The sequence below is a fragment of the Phyllobates terribilis genome, unplaced genomic scaffold, assembly GCF_046119375.1.
Source record: "Phyllobates terribilis strain yellow unplaced genomic scaffold, ASM4611937v1 Scaffold_11__3_contigs__length_659146591, whole genome shotgun sequence".
Classification (NCBI taxonomy): domain Eukaryota; kingdom Metazoa; phylum Chordata; class Amphibia; order Anura; family Dendrobatidae; genus Phyllobates; species Phyllobates terribilis.
The window spans coordinates 578,812,096-578,835,460 of NW_027362771.1; the positions used below are offsets into that span (position 1 = coordinate 578,812,096).

General features: G+C 48.1%; 1 protein-coding gene across 1 annotated transcript in view; it reads right to left on the reverse strand.

Annotated features, from left to right (window-relative positions):
* LOC141166959 (beta-1,3-galactosyltransferase 2-like) overlaps positions 1 to 23,365 on the reverse strand; it is a 330,044-nt gene that overhangs the window by 305,618 nt on the left and 1,061 nt on the right. The window lies entirely within an intron of this gene.

Genomic DNA, 23,365 nt, shown 5'->3' on the forward strand with positions numbered 1-23,365 from the left:
CTGCCTCCTCAACCTCCTCTCGGTCCTACACCTGCGCCCAAAGCCTGTCTGGTCATGCCACAAGCTTTCTAACTGCGCAGAAGGGATCCTGCACACCTGCTTACTATGCTGGCAGTAGGGCTCAACGTCATCAGGCGGTTTTTACTTTGAAATGTCTGGGAAATGTGAGTCACACAGCTGAGGAGTTGTGGTCAGCTCTGGAGAACCAATTTCATGAATGGTTGTCTCCACTGGACCTGAAACCAGGGAAGGCCATGTGCGACAATGCTGCAAACCTGGGTGCGGCCCTTCGCTGGGGCAAGGTCACACACGTGCCTTGTATGGCTCACGTGTTGAACCTGGTTGTCCAGCAATTTTTAGCCCACTATCCCGGACTAGATGGCCTTCTGTAGAGGGCACGGTCGCTGTGTGCTCACTTCCGCCATTCGCATCCCGCAGCTCAGCGACTTACATCTCTACAGAAGTCGTTAGGCCTGCCACTTCACCGGCTAAAATGCGATGTGCCTAACCGGTGGAATTCAACTCTGCACATGTTGCAGCGACTGTGGCAGCACCGACAAGCCCTGGTGCAATACGTTCTGACGTATAGCCTGGGCCAACGAGATCCAGAGGTGGGGCAAATCACGCTGGAGGAGTGGTCTCAGATCAGGGACCTATGCACCCTTCTGCACAGTTTTGAAATGGCGACAAAGATGTTTAGTGCTGACGATGCCATTATCAGCATGACTATTCCGGTGATTTACATGCTGGAGCACATGTTAAACAGAATTCGGAGTCAGGTGGTGGCACAAGAGGAAGTGGAGGAAGTAGAGGAGGAGGAGTTGTATGCGGAAGGGCTAACATCTGCAAGGTCCAGACGGTCGGCAGCACCAAGGCGGCAGGCATGTGAGGGTGGGGGAGATGGTTTTACCAGGGCGCATGGTAGCAGCCAAACTAGTGAGGAAGGTGCAGGAGCCCAGGAAGAAGTGGAGGACAAACTGATGGAAGACTCATCAGATGAGGGAGACCTTGATCACATTTCTGTTGTGCGAGGTTGGGGGGAGAGGACAGAGGAAGGGAGCATGATTGTTACCTCGCCACCAACACAACAGGGACTTGGTGCTCCTGGATGCGCAAGACACATGAGTAGAGATGAGCGTTGTTCTACTCGAACTGTTCGCCAATCTCAAATTCGAGCTGTTTTCGGCGGTGTTCGAGCCGTTCGGCGAACATGAACAATTTGAGAAAAATTCGGCTGTTCGAGGTTATGTTCGATAACTGTTCGTGCACCAAAATCATAACTGGATTTTTTCTCAGTAATGATGAAAATTAATGTTAATACGCAGTTTGAGTGTACAGCGTGGTGGGGGGAGGGGCAGGGGATGGATCTCTGCAGGAACAATGAAGATCTCCATTTTTTTTTCTCTTTCCCGCATTTGCAGTGGGGAGGTGCAATCTGTCAGCCTATCAGCAGCGCACACACGGAGCGAAGTGCTTTTTTTCACACAAGCAAGGGCATGTGTCATTGGCAGTGTATGTCACATGTCCTTGCCCTATAAGACCAAGCCATTTTCCCCGTCGCCACCATTTTCTCACTGCTGCAGCTGCGTGTTAGACGGCACCGCTGTTGCTGTGTGCGCTATACCTTGTTAATTTCAAGCCAATTTTCGCACAAATATACAGATAGCTTGGGAGTAGGGAATAGTTGTGATTGCAGTCCTTTTAAGGACTAGGTTACAGCATTTCCTACGACTTTTATCAGGGAGGTCTGTGCTCTTAAATAGATAGGTTGTGGGAGTAAAGACTAATTGTAATTGGAGTCCTTTTCAGGACTAGGTTACATGAGTTCCTATCAGTTTTTGCCAGGCAGGTCTGTGCCAGTGCTGTGCAAGTTTTTTTCACAGCATTTGGCTGAATCTAGCAAAGCTAATCCTTTTTGGCCTATTGCAGAGTGTGTTAGTCAGTGGAGTAGCCTATCTGTGTTGCAAGATATAACACCTGTGTATAGAATACCAATTTTTTTACTGCACCTAGTGAAGTAAAATCTTTTGGGCATAGCATCATTCTATTAGTCCATCTATACTGACCTCCATCAGGTTGCAAACTGAATATAATTTTTTTCTGCATCTAGCTCTGAAAAAATATTTGGGCTTCTAGCAGTGTGTGGGACTTGGTCTATTAGTCCATCTATACTGACCTCCATCAGGTTGCAAATTAAAAATAATTTTTTTCTTCATTTAGCTCTGAAAAAATATTTGGGCTTCTAGCAGTGTGTGGGACTTGTTCTATTAGTCCTTCTATACTGACCTCCAGCAGGTTGCAAATTGAATATAATTTTTTTCTGCATCTAGCTCTGAAAAAATAGTTGGGCTTCTAGCGGTGTGTGGGACTTGGTCTATTAGTCCATCTATACTGACCTCCATCAGGTTGCAAATTAAAAATAATTTTTTTCTGCATCTAGCTCTGAAAAAATATTTGGGCTTCTAGCAGTGTGTGGGACTTGGTCTATTAGTCCATCTATACTGACCTCCATCAGGTTGCAAATTAAAAATAATTTTTTTCTGCATCTAGCTCTGAAAAAATATTTGGGCTTCTAGCAGTGTGTGGGACTTGGTCTATTAGTCCATCTATACTGACCTCCATCAGGTTGCAAATTAAAAATAATTTTTTTCTGCATCTAGCTCTGAAAAAATATTTGGGCTTCTAGCAGTGTGTGGGACTTGGTCTATTAGTCCATCTATACTGACCTCCATCAGGTTGCAAATTAAAAATAATTTTTTTCTTCATTTAGCTCTGAAAAAATATTTGGCTTCTAGCAGTGTGTGGGACTTGTTCTATTAGTCCTTCTATACTGACCTCCAGCAGGTTGCAAATTGAATATAATTTTTTTCTGCATCTAGCTCTGAAAAAATATTTGGGCTTCTAGCGGTGTGTGGGACTTGGTCTATTAGTCCATCTATACTGACCTCCATCAGGTTGCAAATTAAAAATAATTTTTTTCTGCATCTAGCTCTGAAAAAATATTTGGGCTTCTAGCAGTGTGTGGGACTTGGTCTATTAGTCCATCTATACTGACCTCCATCAGGTTGCAAATTAAAAATAATTTTTTTCTGCATCTAGCTCTGAAAAAATATTTGGGCTTCTAGCGGTGTGTGGGACTTGGTCTATTAGTCCATCTATACTGACCTCCATCAGGTTGCAAATTAAAAATAATTTTTTTCTGCATCTAGCTCTGAAAAAATATTTGGGCTTCTAGCAGTGTGTGGGACTTGGTCTATTAGTCCATCTATACTGACCTCCATCAGGTTGCAAATTAAAAATAATTTTTTTTCTGCATCTACAGTACCTCTGAAAAAATATTTGGGCTTCTAGCAGTGTGTGGGACTATTTGTATTAGTCCATCTATACTGACCTCCATCAGGTTGCAAATTCAAAATAATTTTTTTCTGAATCTAGCTCTGAAAAAATATTTGGGCTTCTAGCAGTGTGTGGGACTTGGTCTATTAGTCCATCTATACTGACCTCCATCAGGTTGCAAATTAAAAATAATTTTTATCTGCATCTACAGTACCTCTGAAAAAATATTTGGACTTCTAGCAGTGTGTGGGACTATTTGTATTATTCCATCTATACTGACCTCCATCAGGTTGCAAATTCAAAATAATTTTTTTCTGCATCTAACCCAGCCAATAGTTTTGGCCTAATACCACAGTTTGGCCACTCAGCTCTGCTCGGTTACCATCCATTGTTTTTTTGTGCAAACAACTCCAGAGTTGTGAATTAGTTAACAACCAAAATGAGTGGAAAAAGGCCTGCTGCTGGTGGAAAGGGGAATAGGCGTGTTGGGAAGGGGAAAAAAGGTTGTGTCCGTGGGGTAGGTGTTAAAGCAACAGTAACATCTGCAGAAGAAAGACCATCTTCCAGCCAAACTAAAATGTCTACTTCTTTTAGCGGACAATGTGATAAGATCCCTTTCTTACGGCCACGCCAATCGCTACAAATTCCAGATGAGGCACAAAAACAGCAGGTGCTTCAACGGATATCAAGTGCTCCTTTAAGTGGGCTCTCCTCCACATCAACTTCAACATCACAAATACTCCAGTCCTCAAAGGTGTCACCCAAATCGCACTTGCTTCCTCACAGCTCCCAAATCTCCAGCTGCCCGTCTGAATATGAGGTAGAACAGATGGTTGAGTCTGCAGAGCTGTTTACTCATACTATAGCCTGGGAATCAGAGGTCGACTCCAGCGCTTCTGTGAATCCAGATGAGGAAATGATCTGCACTGATGCCCAGAATCTTTATGAGTCGGATCCAGGACCAGACGCAGAAGGTTCTGACCATAATGTAGACCCTCATTCCCAAACTGTAACTCCTGTTGGTGGAGACAATGAGGAAGACGATGATAAGACTCAAATACCTGATTGGAGCGACAACTTTAGTTTTTTGTCAGGGCAGGAACAGGTTGGCTCTGAGGACGACGGGTGTGATAACGCACAGGGTGATGATGATGAGGTCGGAGATCCCACTTACTGTCAACCCACAGTCAGCCAAGAGATGAGGTCAGCAGAGGAGGTGGAGGAAGATGCTAGTGACGACGAGGTCAGGTTGCGCCTTCCTGGACAGAGACGTAGTACTGGAAGCACGTCAACAACTGCATCCTCAAACACAACTCTGCCTCTCACCACAAGTCGTGGTGGCTCTTCAGGTCGCATGGGTGCTAAGCCTTGCATAGCCTGGGCATTTTTTCAGATCGATAAAGATGACCCAACTCGTGTTATCTGTAACATTTGTCAGCAAAAGCTAAGTAGAGGCCAAAAAATACATAGTTTGAGTACTTCATGCATGAACCGGCACATGGACATGAAGCATAAGTTGCAGTGGGAAGCTCAGTGTGCTACAATGCGGCCTAGCCGGCCGGGCCAATCACCGTCTGCCATATCTTGTGCATCCGCGGCCTCTTCATCCTCTGTGACTGGGGGGACAGCAGTCACACCTGTTTTGGGGCGCAGACCTGCCACCTCTTTACCCGCAACAGCCAGCGTGATTGGCAGGTCATCATTTTCTTTGGAGGTGGTAAGACCAACTGGTGTTGAGCGTTGTCCGACATCGATAGCACCACCTTTGGATCAAGGCAACCTAGCATGTCCGCCTGCATCTTCCTCACAGACCGGCAGTTTGCCGGGGACACCCTTATCAACCCCGTCTAAGCACAATAGCCAGCCCTCGGTCCCTCAGATGTGGACAAGTAAAAGACCATTTCCTCCTAGCCATGAGAAAGCTAAGAGGTTGAATTTCACCATCTGCAAGCTCTTGGCTACAGAAATGCTGCCTTTCCGCCTGGTGGACACAGAGGATTTTCGAGACCTTATGTCCGTCGCAGTGCCCCAGTACCAGATGCCCAGTCGGCACTACTTCTCAAAGAAAGGTGTGCCTGCGCTCCACCAGCATGTCGCACACAACATCACCGCTTCTTTGAGAAACTCTGTGTGTGACAGGGTGCATTTCACCACAGACACTTGGACGAGTAGGCATGGACACGGGCGTTACATGTCGCTGACTGGGCACTGGGTAACTATGGTGACAGCAGGACAAGGGGCTGCTGTCCAAGTCTTGCCGTCCCCACGAGTTGTGCGTCAATCCTCTTTATGTCAAAGTTCCTCCACTGCTTCTGCCTCCTCAACCTCCTCTCGGTCTTCCACCTGCACCCAAAGCCTGTCTGGTCATGCCACAAGCTTTCTAACTGCGCAGAAGGGATCCTGCACACCTCCTTACTATGCTGGCAGTAGGGCTCAACGTCATCAGGCGGTTTTTACATTGAAATGTCTGGGAAATGTGAGTCACACAGCTGAGGAGTTGTGGTCAGCTCTGGAGAACCAATTTCATGAATGGTTATCTCCACTGGACCTGAAACCAGGGATGGCCGTGTGCGACAATGCTGCAAACCTGGGTGCGGCCCTTCGCCGGGGCAATGTCACACACGTGCCTTGTATGGCTCACGTGTTGAACCTGGTTGTCCAGCAATTTTTAGCCCACTATCCCAGACTAGATGGCCTTCTGCAGAGGGCACGGTCGCTGTGTGCTCACTTCCGCCGTTCGCATCCCGCAGCTCAGCGACTTACATCTCTACAGAAGTCGTTGGGCCTGCCACTTCACCGGCTAAAATGCGATGTGCCTACCCGGTGGAATTCAACTCTGCACATGTTGCAGCGACTGTGGCAGCACCGACAAGCCCTGGTGCAATACGTTCTGACGTATAGCCTGGGCCAACGAGATTCAGAGGTGGGGCAAATCACGCTGGAGGAGTGGTCTCAGATCAGGGACCTATGCACCCTTCTGCACAGTTTTGAAATGGCGACGAAGATGTTTACTGCTGACGATGCCATTATCAGCATGACTATTCCGGTGATTTACATGCTGGAACACATGTTAAACAGAATTCGGAGTCAGGTGGTGGCACAAGAGGAGGTGGAGGAAGTAGAGGAGGAGGAGTTGTATGCGGAAGGGCTAACATCTGCAAGGTCCAGACGGTCGGCAGCACCAAGGCGGCAGGCATGTGAGGGTGGGGGAGATGGTTTTACCAGGGCGCATGGTAGCAGCCAAACTAGTGAGGAAGGTGCAGGAGCCCAGGAAGAAGTGGAGGACGAACTGATGGAAGACTCATCAGATGAGGGAGACCTTGATCACATTTCTGTTGTGCGAGGTTGGGGGGAGAGGACAGAGGAAGGAAGCATGATTGTTACTTCGCCACCAACACAACAGGGACTTGGTGCTCCTGGATGCGCAACACACATGAGTGCCTTCTTGCTGCACTACCTGCAACATGACCCTCGAAATGTGAGAATTAGAAATAATCCTGACTACTGGGTTGCCACACTGTTAGATCCCCGGTACAAAAGTAAATTTGCAGAAATTATTCCTGCCATAGAAAGGGATGCACGCATGCAGGAGTATCAGCAGAGACTGTTGCAGAATCTTACATGTGCTTTTCCACAAAATACCAGTGGTGCACGTAGTGAATCTCACAGTTCCAACTTGCCAACCGTGGGACCGTCAAGTGTTCGGCACTCAAACCGTAACAGAACCACAGTATCTGCTGGTAACATCAATTTTGCGGAATCATTTCACCACTTTTTTAGCCCATCCTTTGCAAGGCCACAGGAGACAAGAAGTCTGACACATAGTCAACGCCTAGAGACGATGGTACAGGAGTATCTCCAAGTAAACATTGAAGCCACGACTGTGTCACTGGACCCTTGCTCTTTTTGGGCTTCCAATCTGGATAAATGGCCGGAGCTAGCCACTTACGCCTTGGAGATCTTGTCATGCCCCGCAGCCAGCGTTCTGTCTGAACGTGTGTTCAGCGCTGCTGGTGGTGTGCTGACAGATAAGCGCACGCGGCTCTCCACTGATAATGTAGACAGACTCACGTTCATAAAGATGAACAAATCATGGATCCGAAACGACTTTTCTACCCCTGTGTCATCCTGGGGAGAGTAAAAGCTTGATGATTGGTTAAAATCACCCTACCAACCGTTTTAAGCTTTCAAATTACTAATCATGTTTATCTGTATCTTGACTGGAAAATAATTTGGGCTTTGTAGCAGTGTGCAGCACTGATCCTATTAGGCCAGCTATACTAAAGCTTCACCAGATTTAAAATTAAAAATAATTTTTAGCTGCATCTAGCCCGGAAAATAATTTTGGGGCTCCGAGATGCGCAAGGCACATAAGTGCCTTCTTGCTGCACTACCTGCAGCATGACCCTCATATTGTCAGAATTCGAAGTAATCATGATTACTGGGTTGCCACACTCTTAGATCCCCCAAACTTTTCGATCAACCTTTTCATTTTAATAAAGACCAAAAAAATGGTCATTTTTGAAATTATAAGCATTAGCAGGTTGTTAGAAACTGAAATCAAACAGTTTTCAACTCAAAACTTTATTCTAGGTGATGTTACATTTTCACATAGGACCCCTTGTTCGAAAGGAGCTTCTGAACTCTCTCGTCCATTGAATTTGTCAGGTTTTGGATGGTTTCTGCTTCAATTGTTTTGCATGAGGACAGAATACCCTCCCAGAGCTGTTGCTTAGATGTGAACTGCCTCCCGCCATCATAGACACTCCTTTTAATGATGCTCCAAAGGTTCTGAATGGGGTAGAGGTCAGGGGAGCATGGGGGTCACACCATAAGTTTGTCCCCTTTTATGCCCATATCAGCCAGAGATGCAGATGTTTTATGTGCAGCATGAGATGGTGCATTATCATGCAGAAAAATGATCTTGCTGTGAAATACACGGTTCTTCTTCTTGAACCATGGCAGGAAGTGCTGTTTGAGAAAATCCACATACATTATGGAGTTCATCTTTAGCGCCTTCAGGGATCCTAAAGGGGCCGACAATCTCTCTCCCCATGATTCCAGCCCAAAACATTACTCCACCTCCTCCTTGTTGGCGCTGTAGCCGTGTTTGCGTGGGGTGTCCATCAACCAGCCATCCTCCACTCCATCCATCTGGACCATCGAGCGCTGCACGGCACTCATCCGTGAACAAAACAGTTTTGAAATCAGTCTTCATGTAATGTTTGGCCCACTGGAGCCGTTTCTGCTTGTGTGAAGTGGATAGAGGAGGTCGACAGGATGGCGCATGCACAGCTGCAAACCTCTGAAGGACCCTGCATCTTGTTGTTCGGGGGACGTTGGAGGCACAAGCAGCTTCAAAAACTTGTCTGCTGCTATGACAAGGCTTTTTTGCCGCTGCTCTTTCAACCTGACGTAATTGCCTGTAGGAAAGAGTCCTCAATTTGCCCTTATCAGCACGCACACGTGTGTACTGTGAATCAGCTACATACTTCTTGATTGCCAAGACACTTCATCCTGATCATCGCACAATGTTGATTGTAGTCATGCCTTGACCTAAACACTCCACAATTTGTTGCTTCTCAGCAGCCGACACATCCTTTTTCTTTCCCATTTTGGCAGAAAATGTAGGCTGCTTAATAATGTGAGAGAGCCTTCTTAAGTAGTCTTGCCTTTCATTGGACACACCTGCCAAACTAATTAGCACAGGTGTCTGCAATTGCTTACAGTGATATAAAGAGCCCTGACACACATCACCATCAATGAGTTTAACTGACAAACAAACAAATTCTTCCCTTATCACTCCTAAACACTTTTTGTATAATAATTTGGAACGCAGTGTACATGTGCTTTTCCACAAAACACCAGTGGTTCACGTAGTGAATCTTACAGTTCTAACTTGCCAACTGTGGTCTGTATGGAGTTGTTCAATAAAGGGCCCAAAATTAAGATAACATAGATGGGAGAGGTCTCTATGAATAGGAATTCCTAAGTATTTGATACCCTGTGAGGGCCAGGCAAAGGGAAAGTTGGACTGGATGGAATCCTATATGGATTTGGGGAGGGAGACATCGAGGGCCTCAGACTTCGCTGCATTGATTTTAAAATTTTACCATGTAACAAAGTGATCTATTTCAGCCATAACAGCATGGATGGATATATGTGATTGAGTGATATATACTAGGACATCATCAGCAAATAGAGAGCACTTGTACTCGGTGCCTCCCCCCTCAATCCACCTAATATTGGGGTTATGGCGAATTGATGAGAGCAGGTGCTCCGTCACTAGGATGTATAAGAGAGGGGACAGACGACATCACTGCCTTGTCCCATTGGTGATTGTGAAAGGTGATGAAAATGTTCTGACGCACCCCCTGGGCCTTGGGACACCCGGAGCCGGACCCTTTTTGGTGGATGCTGGTGGTTGTAGTCTTCGTGGCGGCGACCCAGTTCCGTGGCTCAGGGCGGTCAAACCAGTGGCGGAACTATTTATGTGGTTTTCATGTTTAAATGTCCGACTACGCCACCCGTGGATTGCGGTCAGAGTGAACCGCTGCTACAGGGCAGACCACTGAGGCTGGTGTTGTGGGTGCAGCAGAGCGTAGCATAACTCCCCACGGGAGGAGTATAGCCTCAGGGCAGTGTATGCGGAGGATGGGGGTGATGGTGCAGGGCAGCAGCAGTAATGACACGGAGTCAGTGATGCAGTTCAGGGTCTTTACTCACAGTTCTTATTATCCAGACCACGTCTGCAGGTAACGGCTGCCCACGTCGTACTGTGCTCACCAGGTTAGGGGCTCAGACAACTCCCAGATAACTTTGGAGCACTTCACAGGACCCCCTTTGTGTGTCCTTTGTCTGGCCTTTCTTACCAACACTTCTGTCCGGCTGCCTCGGGCCTCCTCTTGGTAAACTTGGCGCCAGTTTCCCTGACACTATGTGGTGCCTTCCTAGCGGGTGTAGCGAGGGGCTGCGCCACATAAAATGTCAGAGCCTCCGGTTTCTAGCTGAGGGTCGTTTCCTGCCTCCACTAGTTCGGGGACCGGTCTCCCCCTTTGGCCTGACCCCTCCACGCAGGTGGATTCGGGCGTGCGGTGGCGACTCGCCCGTCCGCACCCCTGGGATCCCTTCATTCCTCATTCCTGGAGCCTTCTCCGCTCCTCTTCCTTCCTTCTCCCTCTTCCAGGCCTGGGCCTCTGTTACTAGGCCCGCCTCCGGAGCAGAGCTCATGCAGAGCCCCTGCTCCCTGCCACTTCTGCTCAGACTTCTCTGCACTGAACTAAGATGGTGCCCACCTTTTATACTCCCTTCTCAATGCACCCAGGAACTGCTTCCTCCCTGCTCCTGCACTGCAGGGTTCCCCTTCCTCAGTGTTCCCTCCCCCCACTCCAGCCAGGGACAGGGACTGTCGTGCCCATCTCAGGGGCATGTTGGTCGCCCTGCTTCACGGCAATGTGGTGTAATGCATGCAGGTGTCGGGTCCTGATCCACACTCCATCCTTACCTGAGAGTGAGATATCACACCTCTGGGTTAGGTGCAATACCTCTGTAGAAACCGAGCCCTCAGGGTGCTACAGTTCCATTTATCTTTAGCCTAGGTGACGTATTGCGATACAGGGCCGTGATTTTGGCTATAAAAGGGTCCCCTAGACCCCTACCCCAATCTTTTTAAGAGAATAATATATGGCGTGCCAGGAGACTATATGGAATGCTTTCTCAGCATCCAACGAGAGTATCTAATTACAAATTTTTAACTGCATCTAGCCCAGGAAATACTTTGTGCCTAGTAGCAGTGTATGCTAGTCAGCGGATTATCTGGCTGTTAAGCAAGCTACACCACCTGTAGTTTGGACACTTAATTTTTTCAAAGGAAATGCTTCGGGACCACGGGATACTCAGTGAAGAGCATCAGGAGGCACCCCAAGGCATAGGAGCTGGGACTGGCGGTAGGATGCCTTGCAGTGGACAGCCGAGCTCGATCCTTATAAAAGCTTTTTAACTGCAGCAGCTTTAGTGGATGCTACTGGAGCTGGAATTACGCGGCTGCTGGCATGAGACTTGCCCTTCAATAGATCCTTGTAAAAGGATGTAAAGTGTATTCATTCAAATTAGAGAGACAAGTTAAATTAAAAAGCTTAGAGCTGCCTCCACCACAGGGGGGCTCGCTCGACCCACCAGCGGACAGGCACCAGTATTGGGAGAGGGGGGCTGGCCGTCAGGGTTCACCGCGGCTCTGGCACAAACCCGGCGACACGGAGGTGGCACGGGCAGGAGCGGACTGGCCGTGTCGGCTTCTCACTTTTTGGATTTTAGAAGGGCATGACATGCCTATATCTGTGTCTCCCCCTCCTTTTACTCCTCCACCTCTTTTATTTTCGCATGACTATATGTACTTGTCACTTTTCCATGTGTTAGTTATGTCTTCTGAGCAGTTTGTCAGCTTTTGGACACCTTTGAAGGTGTTTTCTATGTGTTTCTATGTGTTTTTGTTTGCCTGCCATTGGTTTTAACGATGTTCGAAGGTGTTCGACGAACAGTTCGACGAACAGTTCGGCGAACACAAGGGTGTTCGAAGAAAGGAACCGAACTCGAACACTACGGGGGTGGCTCAACACTATTCACGACTGCTTGCATTGGAAATGCTGCCTTTTAGGCTGGTGGAGACGGAATCCTTCCGCAATCTTATGGCGGTGGCCGTCCCTCGGTACTCGGTCCCCAGCCAACATTATTTTGCCCGGTGTGCCATCCCCGCACTACACAAGCACGTGTCCCAAATCATCTGCCGTGCCCTCAACAACGCAGTTACTGGGAGAGTCCACCTGACAACGGACACGTGGACAAGTGCTTGTGGCCAGGGATGGTACATCTCTCTGACGGCACACTGGGTAAACATAGTGGAAGCCGGGACCCAGTCGGACCTTGGGACGGAACACATCCTCCCCACACCGAGGATTGCGGGTCCTATGTCAGTCAGAGTTGCTCCCACAGTGTACAGCTCTGCGCATCCTCCTCCTCCTCCTCATGTTCAGCCTCCATCTCAGATATCACCACATCAGTTACAAGCTGGAAGCATTGCAGTACTGCCTCCGCCAAGCGGCAACAGGATGTGCTGAAACTCATAAGCTTAGGTGATAAACCTCACACTGCTTGTGAGTTGTGGACAGCTGTGAAAGAGCAGGCAGATCTGAGGCTGAGACCGCTGAACCTACATCCCGGCATGGTCGTGTGTGACAATGGCCGTAACCTGGTGGCGGCTCTGAGGCGAGGTGAGAACACACACATACCATGCCTGGCTCATGTGCCTAACCTCGTGGTTCAGCGGTTTCTTAAATCGTACCCCGAGTTGCCAGATCTGCTTGTGAAAGTACGCCGCCTGTCAGCTCATTTTCGCAAGTCGGCTACAGCTTCCGCCGCCCTTGCTGTGTTGCAGCAGCGTTTGCAGCTTCCGGCACACCGACTGGTGTGTGCTGTCCCCACACTTTGGAACTCTACCCTCCACATGTTGCAAAGGATTTGTGAGCAGAAGAGAGCAGTTGTGGAGTACCAGCTGCAACAAGGCCGTCGATATTCAGGTCGGACTCCACACATAAGACCTCGGGAGTGGACCTGGATGTCTGACATATGTGCCATCCTGACAAACTTTGAGGAGGCCACCAAGATGGTGAGTGGCGATGACGCCGTCATTAGTGTCAGCATCCCACTTGTCTGTCTTTTGCAACGCTCTCTGCAGAGAATTAAAGAGGAGGCATTGCAGCCAGAGTATGATGAGATGGATCAAGAAGCCGTAGCGGGCGATTACACACAGCCCAGCCTCATCTCATCCCAACGTGCATTGGGGGACAATGAGGGAGAGGAGGAGGAGGAGGAAGAACAGGAGCTGCTATCATGCGTTGTAGACGGTAGTAACTGTACAAGTGTCATACCGTCGGTTCAGCGTGGGTGGCCTGAGGACAGGGGGGAGGAGGAAGAGGAGGAGGAGGAGGAGAGCATGGTCAGTCGTCATCTTGGTGAGGACACGGAAATCTTGCCCGTTACCAGTCTGGCACGCATGGCTGACTTTATGTTACGCTGCCTTAACCATGACCCTCGCGTTGTCAAAATGTTGGGTGACAGTCATTACTGGTTGGTGACACTTGTAGACCCCCGCTACAAGGAGAACTTTCACTCTCTTATTCCTGAGGTGGAGAGGTCTACAAAAATGGGGCAGTACCAGAAGACCCTTGCTGCAGAACTCTTAAAAAAATTCCCATCTGAACACGCTAGCGGCAGAGGTCACAGTTCGTTGCCCAACCAAGGCGTACAGAGAGAGAGATGCAACTCCAATCCAGCAGAGGCAGGGGAACACTGTCAACGTTCTGGGACAGTTTTCTGACACCCGCCCAGCTTACAGGCCCTGAGGTGCGGGGTACTCTCACAAGGAGTGGAAAGTTTCAAAAGATGGTGAGGGAGTACCTTGCCGATCGTACCAGCGTCCTCCGTGATTCCTCTGTGCCTTTTAATTATTGGGTATCCAAGCTGGACACTTGGAATGAACTCGCTCTGTACGCCTTGGAGGTCCTGGCCTGCCCTGCCGCTAGCGTGTTATCAGAGCGTGTTTTTAGTGCTGCTGGGGGAATTATAACTGATAAGCACACTCGCCTGTCAACTGACAATGCTGACAAGCTGACCCTTATCAAAATGAACAAGGGCTGGATTGGGCCAGACTTCTCATCACCACCAAATGACAGCAGAGTAACATAAAGTCAAATCCACTGTGTTATTTCGGGAGGTGTATTCACATGCACCGCTTCACACCCACACATGGGTATACGCTTCCTCATTTCGGCTGTTTTATGTTCTTCTCCTTATCCTCAGCCTCCACCACCACTATACCACCAGGGTGCCAGCATTGCAAGTTCCTCCGTCCTAATTTTTGGCAGCTTTTGCTTGCAAGGCATAAGCAAATACTATGGGACACCCACTCCCCAATAATGGGACTTATGTTTGTAATATACTGTACTGCATGGCTCTTGTAAGGGGCATTGCAAGTTGCTCCGTCCTAATTTTTGGCAGCTTTTGCTGGGAAAGCATAAGCAAATACCATGGGACACCCACTCCCCAATAATGGGACTTATGTTTGTAATATGCTGTACTGCATGGCTCTTGTAAGGGGCATTGCAAGTTGCTCCGTCCTAATTTTTGGCAGCTTTTGCTTGGAAAGCATAAGCAAATACCATGGGACACCCACTCCCCAATAATGGGACTTATGTTTGTAATATGCTGTACTGCATGGCTCTTGTAAGGGGCATTGCAAGTTGCTCCGTCCTAATTTTTGGCAGCTTTTGCTGGGAAAGCGTAAGCAAATACTATGTGACACCCACTCCCCAATAATGGGACTTATGTTTGTAATATGCTGTACTGCATGGCTCTCGTAAGGGGCATTGCAAGTTGCTCCGTCCTAATTTTTGGCAGCTTTTGCTGGGAAAGCATAAGCAAATACTATGTGGCACCCACTCCCCAATAATGGGACTTATGTTTGTAATATGCTGTACTGCATGGCTCTTGTAAGGGGCATTGCAAGTTGCTCCGTCCTAATTTTTGGCAGCTTTTGCTTGCAAGGCATAAGCAAATACTATGGGACACCCACTCCCCAATAATGGGACTTATGTTTGTAATATGCTGTACTGCATGTGACGCGCCCCCTGGGCCGTGTGTACACGTGTGTGGGATACCCGTTGCCGGGTCTCTGGGGTCTGTAGTCTCCGTGGTGGTGAACCGGTCCCGTGGCTCAGGCTGGTCAAACCAGTGGCAGTCTTTCTTAGGTTTTGAGGTTAATTGTCTGACTGCGCCACCCGTGGATTGCGGTCAGGGAGTACCACCGCTCCGAGGCAGACCGCTGAGGCTGGTGTTGTGTGCGCAGCATAGAATGGGATAACTCCCCTCGGGAGGAGTATAGCCTCAGGGCAGTGAGTGTGGATGATGGGGGTGATGGTGCACGAGCGCAGCAGGAACGACTCCGAGTCTTTGCAGTGCAGTTCAGGGTCTTTACTGATGATTATAAGGTAGACCCTCCCGGGAGTACTGGCTAGCATAAGAGGCCTGGTCAGTCTGTGAGCAAGCAGGAGTTCCCCTGGCCAGGTGGAGTTGTAGGCCTCCCCGTCTGTCTGCACTCTTCCTGGCTACCTTGATGTAAGCAGGTAGAAGTAGCCCACGTCCCTGAGTGTACCGTGTAGTGCTCACCCGTATGGCTGGTGACTTGGGGCCTTCTGTTAGCCTCCGCTCCACGACGGCGGTGCTGGTCCCTTGCTTGTGACTGAGCCTCCGGGCTTCTATGGTCAGAGGACCTGAAATCCCGTGTCGGCTGGTTTCTGCTGCTGGATATACAAGTCCTCACAGCTTCGGACTCCTGTGTCCGGTTTCTATTGTCTTCTGCCAGGGCGAGCTCTGCTCAGCTTAGAGCCCCTGGTCTTTAGCTCCTAGCTCCTACAGAGCTCCTTGCTGTTACTTTCCCTTGCTCTCACTCTGACTCTGACTGTTCTCTGACTCACTCAACCCCGCCGCAGATCCAGTTTATAAGGGCAGAATTCTCCCCTCCCAGGACTGGGGCAGGAGGATGTTGCATGTTTAAGGGATCCTGACCAGGAAACCTCCCACTTGCTCTCCGACGTAATATCTCTATTACTGTGGTAACCAGACCCCTGGGGTGCCACACATGGCTCTTGTAAGGGGCATTGCAGTTCCTCATAATTTTTGGAAAGCCTTCCATTCACTGCTTAGGCCCACAGTGCATGGGAGACCCAGTTGCTATAAATGGAAAAAAAGGTTTAGTTAGCGCCCTCTGACCTCCATGTCATTTCCAAGGGGCATTAGACTGGCTCGAAATTTTTGGTAGGCATTGCACTCACTGTATGCCCTATAACTGTGTAGCCGAACCGCTCCTTTTGTTACAGAAACATATCCTACAAGACATATCTGGTTGACTGGTGTTATGTTCTGCTACCAAAGCTAAGGAAAGAGAGGAGATCTGTCCCTACTATAAGACTCAGCTGAATCCCTACGATGTAACAGGGAACCTGATCCTGCGATCAGACCTGCTAAAGTCCTAATCTAGTCTGTACGAAGACCTATAGATGTGGGGAGGGAATCCCTACAAGTACTAAGGACTGGGAGGAATATGGGACACCTCCTAACAGAAATAGTAGCAGACAGACGAACAAACAAAATAGATAGAACATAGAGGTCCGTAGACCAAGCAAACTAACAGAGTTAGATACAGAGCACAGGCTAGCTAGAAAGTAGATATACAATGAAGTCCAGCAAAGCCAGAAGGGCGGAGCAGGATTAAATAGGCCAACAAGGTCATGTGACCAGCAAAGGAAAAAAAACCTAACAGCAAGGTTCTAACAGTACCCCCCCTTCTAAGAGGATCCTCCGGATCCCCTAGGACCAGGCTTATCAGGAAATCTCCTGTGAAACGCTCTGATAAGTCTGGACGCGGAAACATCATCTGACCTCACCCAAGAGTTATCCTCGGGTCCGAAACCTTTCCAGGCCACAAGATACTGCAAACTACCTCTATACCGTCTAGAGTTAAGGATGCGAGAAATTTCATATTCCCCGTCCTCCACCACCGGAGGAACAGAGGCAGAGGCGTCACCATCCGACACAACAGCTTTTTTTAACAGAGAGACATGAAAGACCGGATTAATTCTCCAGGAGGTAGGAACCTCCAACCTAACAGCAGATTGGTTGACAACCTGAAGCACCTTAAAGGGCCCTACAAACTTGGGACCCAATTTCTTAGAAGGAATCCTCAACCGCAGATTCCTAGAGGACAACCAAACCATGTCACCAACAGCGAACAAAACCTCCTGTCGTTTCCTATCAAAGTAGTCTTTAGATTTTCTGTTGGCCTCCTGAAGATTACCACGCACATCCGTCCAAACTCTTTCCAAATCACCGGAAAAATTCTCCTCCTCAGGCACGGCAGATCCCAACTTGGAGAACGACCCAAACGACGGATGTCTCCCAGAACAACAAAAAAAAGGCGAACAACCAGCAGAAGAAGATGTATGATTGTTCAGAGCAAATTCGGCAAGTGGCAGAAACTCAGACCACCCCTCTTGATTGTCTGCCACAAAACAACGCAAGAACTGCTCAACATCCTGGTTTTTCCTTTCTGTCTGGCCATTAGATTCAGGATGATATCCGGACGAAAACGACAAATGAATTCCCAACCTGTCACAAAAGGCACGCCAAAAACGAGCCACGAACTGAGGACCCCTATCAGAAACAATGTCAGTAGGAACGCCATGAAGTCTGACAATTTCCTTGACAAAGGCCTTAGCGATAGTTTTAGCGCAGGGCAGTTTGACGAAGGGAACCAAGTGACACATCTTGCTAAAACGGTCCACGACCACCCAGATGACAGTAAAACCCTCAGAGGGGGGAAGGTCAGTTATAAAGTCCATAGCCAAATGTGTCCAAGGAGCACTGGGGACCTCCAAAGGACAAAGCAACCCCGCAGCAGGAGTATGTGAGGACTTAGATCTAGCACATATAGTACATTGGCGCACCCACTTAATGACTTCCTTCTGCCATCCAGGCCACCAAAAACTGCGACCCACCAGTCTCTTGGTCTCAGAGATTCCGGGATGACCTGCCAACCGAGATTCGTGACACTCAACAAACAAATCTCTCCTAAAGGTCTCAGGCACAAACAACCTCCCATGAGGAGTGTTAGATGGGGCATTCTCCTGAGCTTTAAGAATCTCATCTTCCAAAACGGAGTCTAAAGCAGCTATCACAACACCTTCTTGTAAAATGTTTTCCTCTTTCTCAGCACCGACTATGGGAGAAAAACTGCGAGACAAGGCATCCGCCTTAACATTCTTAGTACCAGGGATGTAAGTAACGGAGAAATTAAACCGCGAGAAAAACAGTGCCCACCTAGCCTGACGGGCATTCAGGCGCTTGGCAGCATCAAGATATATCAGATTTTTATGATCCGTAAGAACCTGAACGGGAAATTCCGCACCTTCCAAGAAGTGGCGCCAGTGTTCAAATGCGAGTTTAATAGCTAATAATTCCCGATTACCAATATCGTAATTCAATTCAGTCTCCGAAATTTTTTTTGAAAAAAAGGCACAGGGATGTAATCCATCCCCGTTATCCTGAGACAATACTGCGCCAACCCCCACAGAGGAAGCATCAACCTCAACCAAAAACGGCCTAGTAACATCAGGCTGCATAAGGATGGGAGCAGAGGTGAACCTCTCCTTGAGATACACAAAAGCTTCAATGGCCTCAGAAGACCACTGAACCGCATCAGCACCTTTCCTGGTGAGATCAGTCAGAGGTTTGACAATACTAGAAAAATTTTTTATGAATTTTCTATAGTAATTGGCGAAACCCAAAAACCTCTGTATCGATTTCAAACCAATAGGCCTAGGCCATTCCTGCACAGCCTGAACCTTAACCGGATCCATCTCAAAACCTTTGCTGGAGATAATGTAGCCCAAAAAACTAATTCTCTGTACAGCGAACTCACATTTCTCCAGCTTAGCAAAAAGCGAATTGTCCATTAATAACTGTAATACCTCACGCACGCTCCGCCAATGAGACTCCAGATCTGGCGAATAAATCAAAATGTCATCCAAATACACAACCACATTTTTACCGATCAAAGGTCTAAGGATGTCATTAATCAGATTCTGAAAAAATGCAGGAGCATTAGTAAGACCAAAAGGCATAACCAGATTCTCAAAATGACCCACAGGAGTGTTAAAAGCAGTCTTCCATTCATCACCCTCCTTCATGCGCAACAGATTGTATGCCCCCTTAAGGTCAATTTTAGAGAACCACTTGGCCCCCAATAACTGGTTAAACAGATCAGGAATCAATGGCAGTGGGTAAGGATTGCGTACCGTAATTTTGTTAATCTCACGAAAATCCAGACAAGGACGTAAACCGCCGTCCTTTTTTTTTACAAAAAAAAATCCAACCGCCACAGGAGACTTAGAGGGCCTAATGTGACCGGCGGCCAAACTTGTCTGTATGTATTCCTCCAAAGCCTTCCTCTCAGGAATAGTAAGGTTAAATAAACGACTCTTAGGAAGAGTCGCTCCAGGGACAAATTCAATAGAACAATCATAGTCTCTATGGGGAGGCAAAACCTGCGATTCCTTCTCAGAAAAAACTCTCCAAAAATCCTGAATAGGAACAGGCAATTCTCCCCTATCCAAAGCTGCAATACGCCCGTTACAACACTTGTCATAACATTTATGGCTCCAGGATTTAATTTCACTGGTAGACCAATCCAGTACAGGATTGTGAAATTTTAACCAGGGCAAACCCAATATTACTGGAGAAGGCAAGTTATTCAACACTACCAAATCCAATTTCTCATGGTGAACACCATTAATAGTGAGAGGAAATTCACTGACCTTGAGAGTAATATTCTTCAAAGGGGAGCCATCCACAGAAACCACAGCAATGGGGGATGACAAAGGTTCAGGTTTTAAATTGAGTTTTTCCACGAATCCCCCATCAATTACATTCAGTGTAGACCCGCAATCAACAAACACCCGAAATTCCATTAATTTTTCCTGAGCAATCGTGGAAGCAGCTAAAAATATACCCTTGGAATTTAAACAGGCAATACGGGCGTGACTGACCATTTTTTTTTCTTTCTTCATACGAAGCTCACAGCCTTTAATCAAATGACCAGTTTTTCCGCAATAGAAACACAAGCCTTGCGAAAAACGATGGTCTTTTTCTTGAGAGCGAGGTGCCACCGATCCAATCTCCATCGGTTCACCACTGTTAGTACACACATTATCATAACCAGAAACTGACATAGCAGAGGATTTGCTCTCATTAACCCTAGCACGCAGTCTTCTATCCACCCGTATAGCTAATTGCATAGCCTGTTGCAAATCTTCAGGTGTAGGATAAGCAATTAGCAGGTCTTTAACCCTTTCACTGAGCCCAGCAAGAAATAGACTTTTCAGAGCAGAATCGTTCCACCCTGTTTGAGTGGACCAACGACGAAAATGTGTACAATATTTTTCCACATTACCCGATCCTTGTTTTAGACGTCTCAACTCAGTCTCAGCTGATGCGACACGGTCAGGATCATCATATAATAGTCCCAAAGCAGAAAAAAAACTATCCACTGATCTGAAGCATGAATCACTAGGTTGCAAAGAAAAGGCCCACTCCTGAGGCTCTTTGCGCAAAAGTGACATTATGAACCCTACGCGCTGGGATTCATCCCCAGAGGACTTGGGTCTCAAACGAAAATACAATAAGCAAGCATTTTTAAATGAAAAAAATTCTCGATGTTCACCAAAAAATAAATCCGGCAAACATACCTTAGGCTCCAAGAAATATGCTCCAGGACAGTTACTCACGTGCTGACGGAGCTCGGCCACTTCCAGAGAGAGTCCCTGCAGGTGTTTAGCCAAATCCTGAACCGACACCATGATGGAACAAAAAAAAAAAAAAAAAAAAAAAAATCTTTCCTTAGAGAATTTGCAGGCTGGACTTACTGTTATGTTCTGCTACCAAAGCTAAGGAAAGAGAGGAGATCTGTCCCTACTATAAGACTCAGCTGAATCCCTACGATGTAACAGGGAACCTGATCCTGCGATCAGACCTGCTAAAGTCCTAATCTAGTCTGTACGAAGACCTATAGATGTGGGGAGGGAATCCCTACAAGTACTAAGGACTGGGAGGAATATGGGACACCTCCTAACAGAAATAGTAGCAGACAGACGAACAAACAAAATAGATAGAACATAGAGGTCCGTAGACCAAGCAAACTAACAGAGTTAGATACAGAGCACAGGCTAGCTAGAAAGTAGATATACAATGAAGTCCAGCAAAGCCAGAAGGGCGGAGCAGGATTAAATAGGCCAACAAGGTCATGTGACCAGCAAAGGAAAAAAAACCTAACAGCAAGGTTCTAACAACTGGCCTGATATTGATGAGAATGGTCCCTTTTCCTCCTGCTCTTTCTCCTTTGCCACTACCTCATCCATCATTTATCACCTGAAGCTTTGTTTTAACGGGAGTCATAGAACTTGGATAGTAGCAGGAAAACATCCAGCAATCCTCGGAGGAGGTAGGATATGCGCCAAAACACTGACCACCTCAGGCCTAGCAGCTACTACATACATGCGCTTGCATTACAACAAAACAAAGCAGATGCTAACTTCTATCATCCTCATCATGCTCCTCACCTTGGAACTCTCAACTCCCCTGATGGAGAAGCCAGGGCCCACCGGAGCAGTCTGATAGTCCGGTGGGCTCGGCCAATGCTGCCCTAAAGCAGGCCAGGCTAAGAAAAGTGTGGGAAAGGTTACCGGGACAAATAGGGGTGGCTGGGGACCGAGTATGGACACCCGGCCACCCCCTGGAGGCTGGGGAGTAAGCGGGGACACCCGGCCACCAGGCGGCTGGGGACTGAGTATGGATACCAGGCCGCCGACACAGCCATGGCGTGGTGGCCAGATTCCGCCTCCACATGCCTAAAAGGCCCAATTTAAAGTGCAAGCAAGCAAGCAGTATGGTATTGCAGCCTGGGGGTGGGTGGGTGGCAGGCTGCATACTTGCGCTTGCATTGCAAGGAATGGGAGAGGTACAATTGAACACTGCCCTGGGACAAGGACTTGAATGGGGATAGTTGCAAGTCTGCAACGACAGGTGCAAGGTGGGAGGCATCTTCGCATGTACCATGAACAGGGGTTTGGCATGCACACACTACAGAGGAATAGGCTCTCCTCACTAAATGCACTGGGGAGGGCACAGGTAATGTTTTGGTATACGCGCTTAATCTTATGTGTAAGGCACACCAGGACAAATATGGGTGGCTGGGGACTGAGTATGGATACCTCGCTGCCGAAGCAGCCATGAGGTAGTGGCCAGCTTCGGCCTCCTCCAAACTAAAAGGCCCCATTTCAAGTGGAAGCTAGCAGTATGGAATTGCAGTCTGGGGGTGGGTGGGTGGCAGGCTGCACACTTACACTTGCATTAAAAGAAAACATAGCAGATGCTAACTTCTGTCATCATCATCATGCTCCTCACCTTGGCACTCTCAACTCCACCGATGGAGAAGTCAGGGCCCACCGGAGGAGTCTGGTTCTCTGGTGGGCTCGTCCAATGCTGCCTAAAGCAGGCCGGGCTAAGAAAAGTGTGTGGGGGGATGTTCCAAGGAGAAATAGGGGCGGCTGGGGACCGTTTATGGACACCCGGCTGCCCCCAGGCGGCTGGGGACCGTGTGTGGAGACCCGGCCACGGGGCGGCTGGGGACCGAGTATGGACACCCGGCCGACGGGCGGCTGGAGACGGAGTATGGATTCCAGGCCGCCAACACTGCCATGACGTGGTGGCCAGATTCCGCCTCCACATGCCTAAAAGGCCCAATTTCAAGTTCAAGCAAGCAAGCAGTATGGTATTGCAGCCTGGAGGTGGGTGGGTGGCAGGCTGCTTACTTGAGCTTGTATTGCAAGGAATGGGGGAGGTACAATTGAACACTGCCCTGGGACTAGAACTTGCATGGGGATAGTTGCAAGTCTGCATCTTCTGATGCGGTAAGGATCACTTATGATGGGCACACTTTTAGATAGTGACCTGGGAGTCAGAGATGCTTCCAGGGGTCTTCCCCATTCTGTTCCCTTGTCTTTTCAGCACTTTATGCATGTGTCACGCAGCACATGGCCAGATAAGGTTGTAAAATGTTAAAATGACATTTCACGGTGAATGCATTTGTCATAGTTGAAAGCAATACAAAAGTGCAAAAACGCATAAAAAATGCTACTTGTGAACATAGCCGAAGGTGTGGAGGAGCATTTTTGTTTTTGTTCATTTATTTTAACTTATACACAAGTCTTCTCCCTGGAAAGGATGTTCCTTAACATATTTCACAGGAAAAAAGTTTCACTTTCGTTTTTGAACGTTTTATTGTGAGCCTGTAAAAGTGACTTAATACCTCTGACCACGTTGTTGACAGCAGTGACCTGGGGGTCAGAAATGCTTCCTGGGGCGA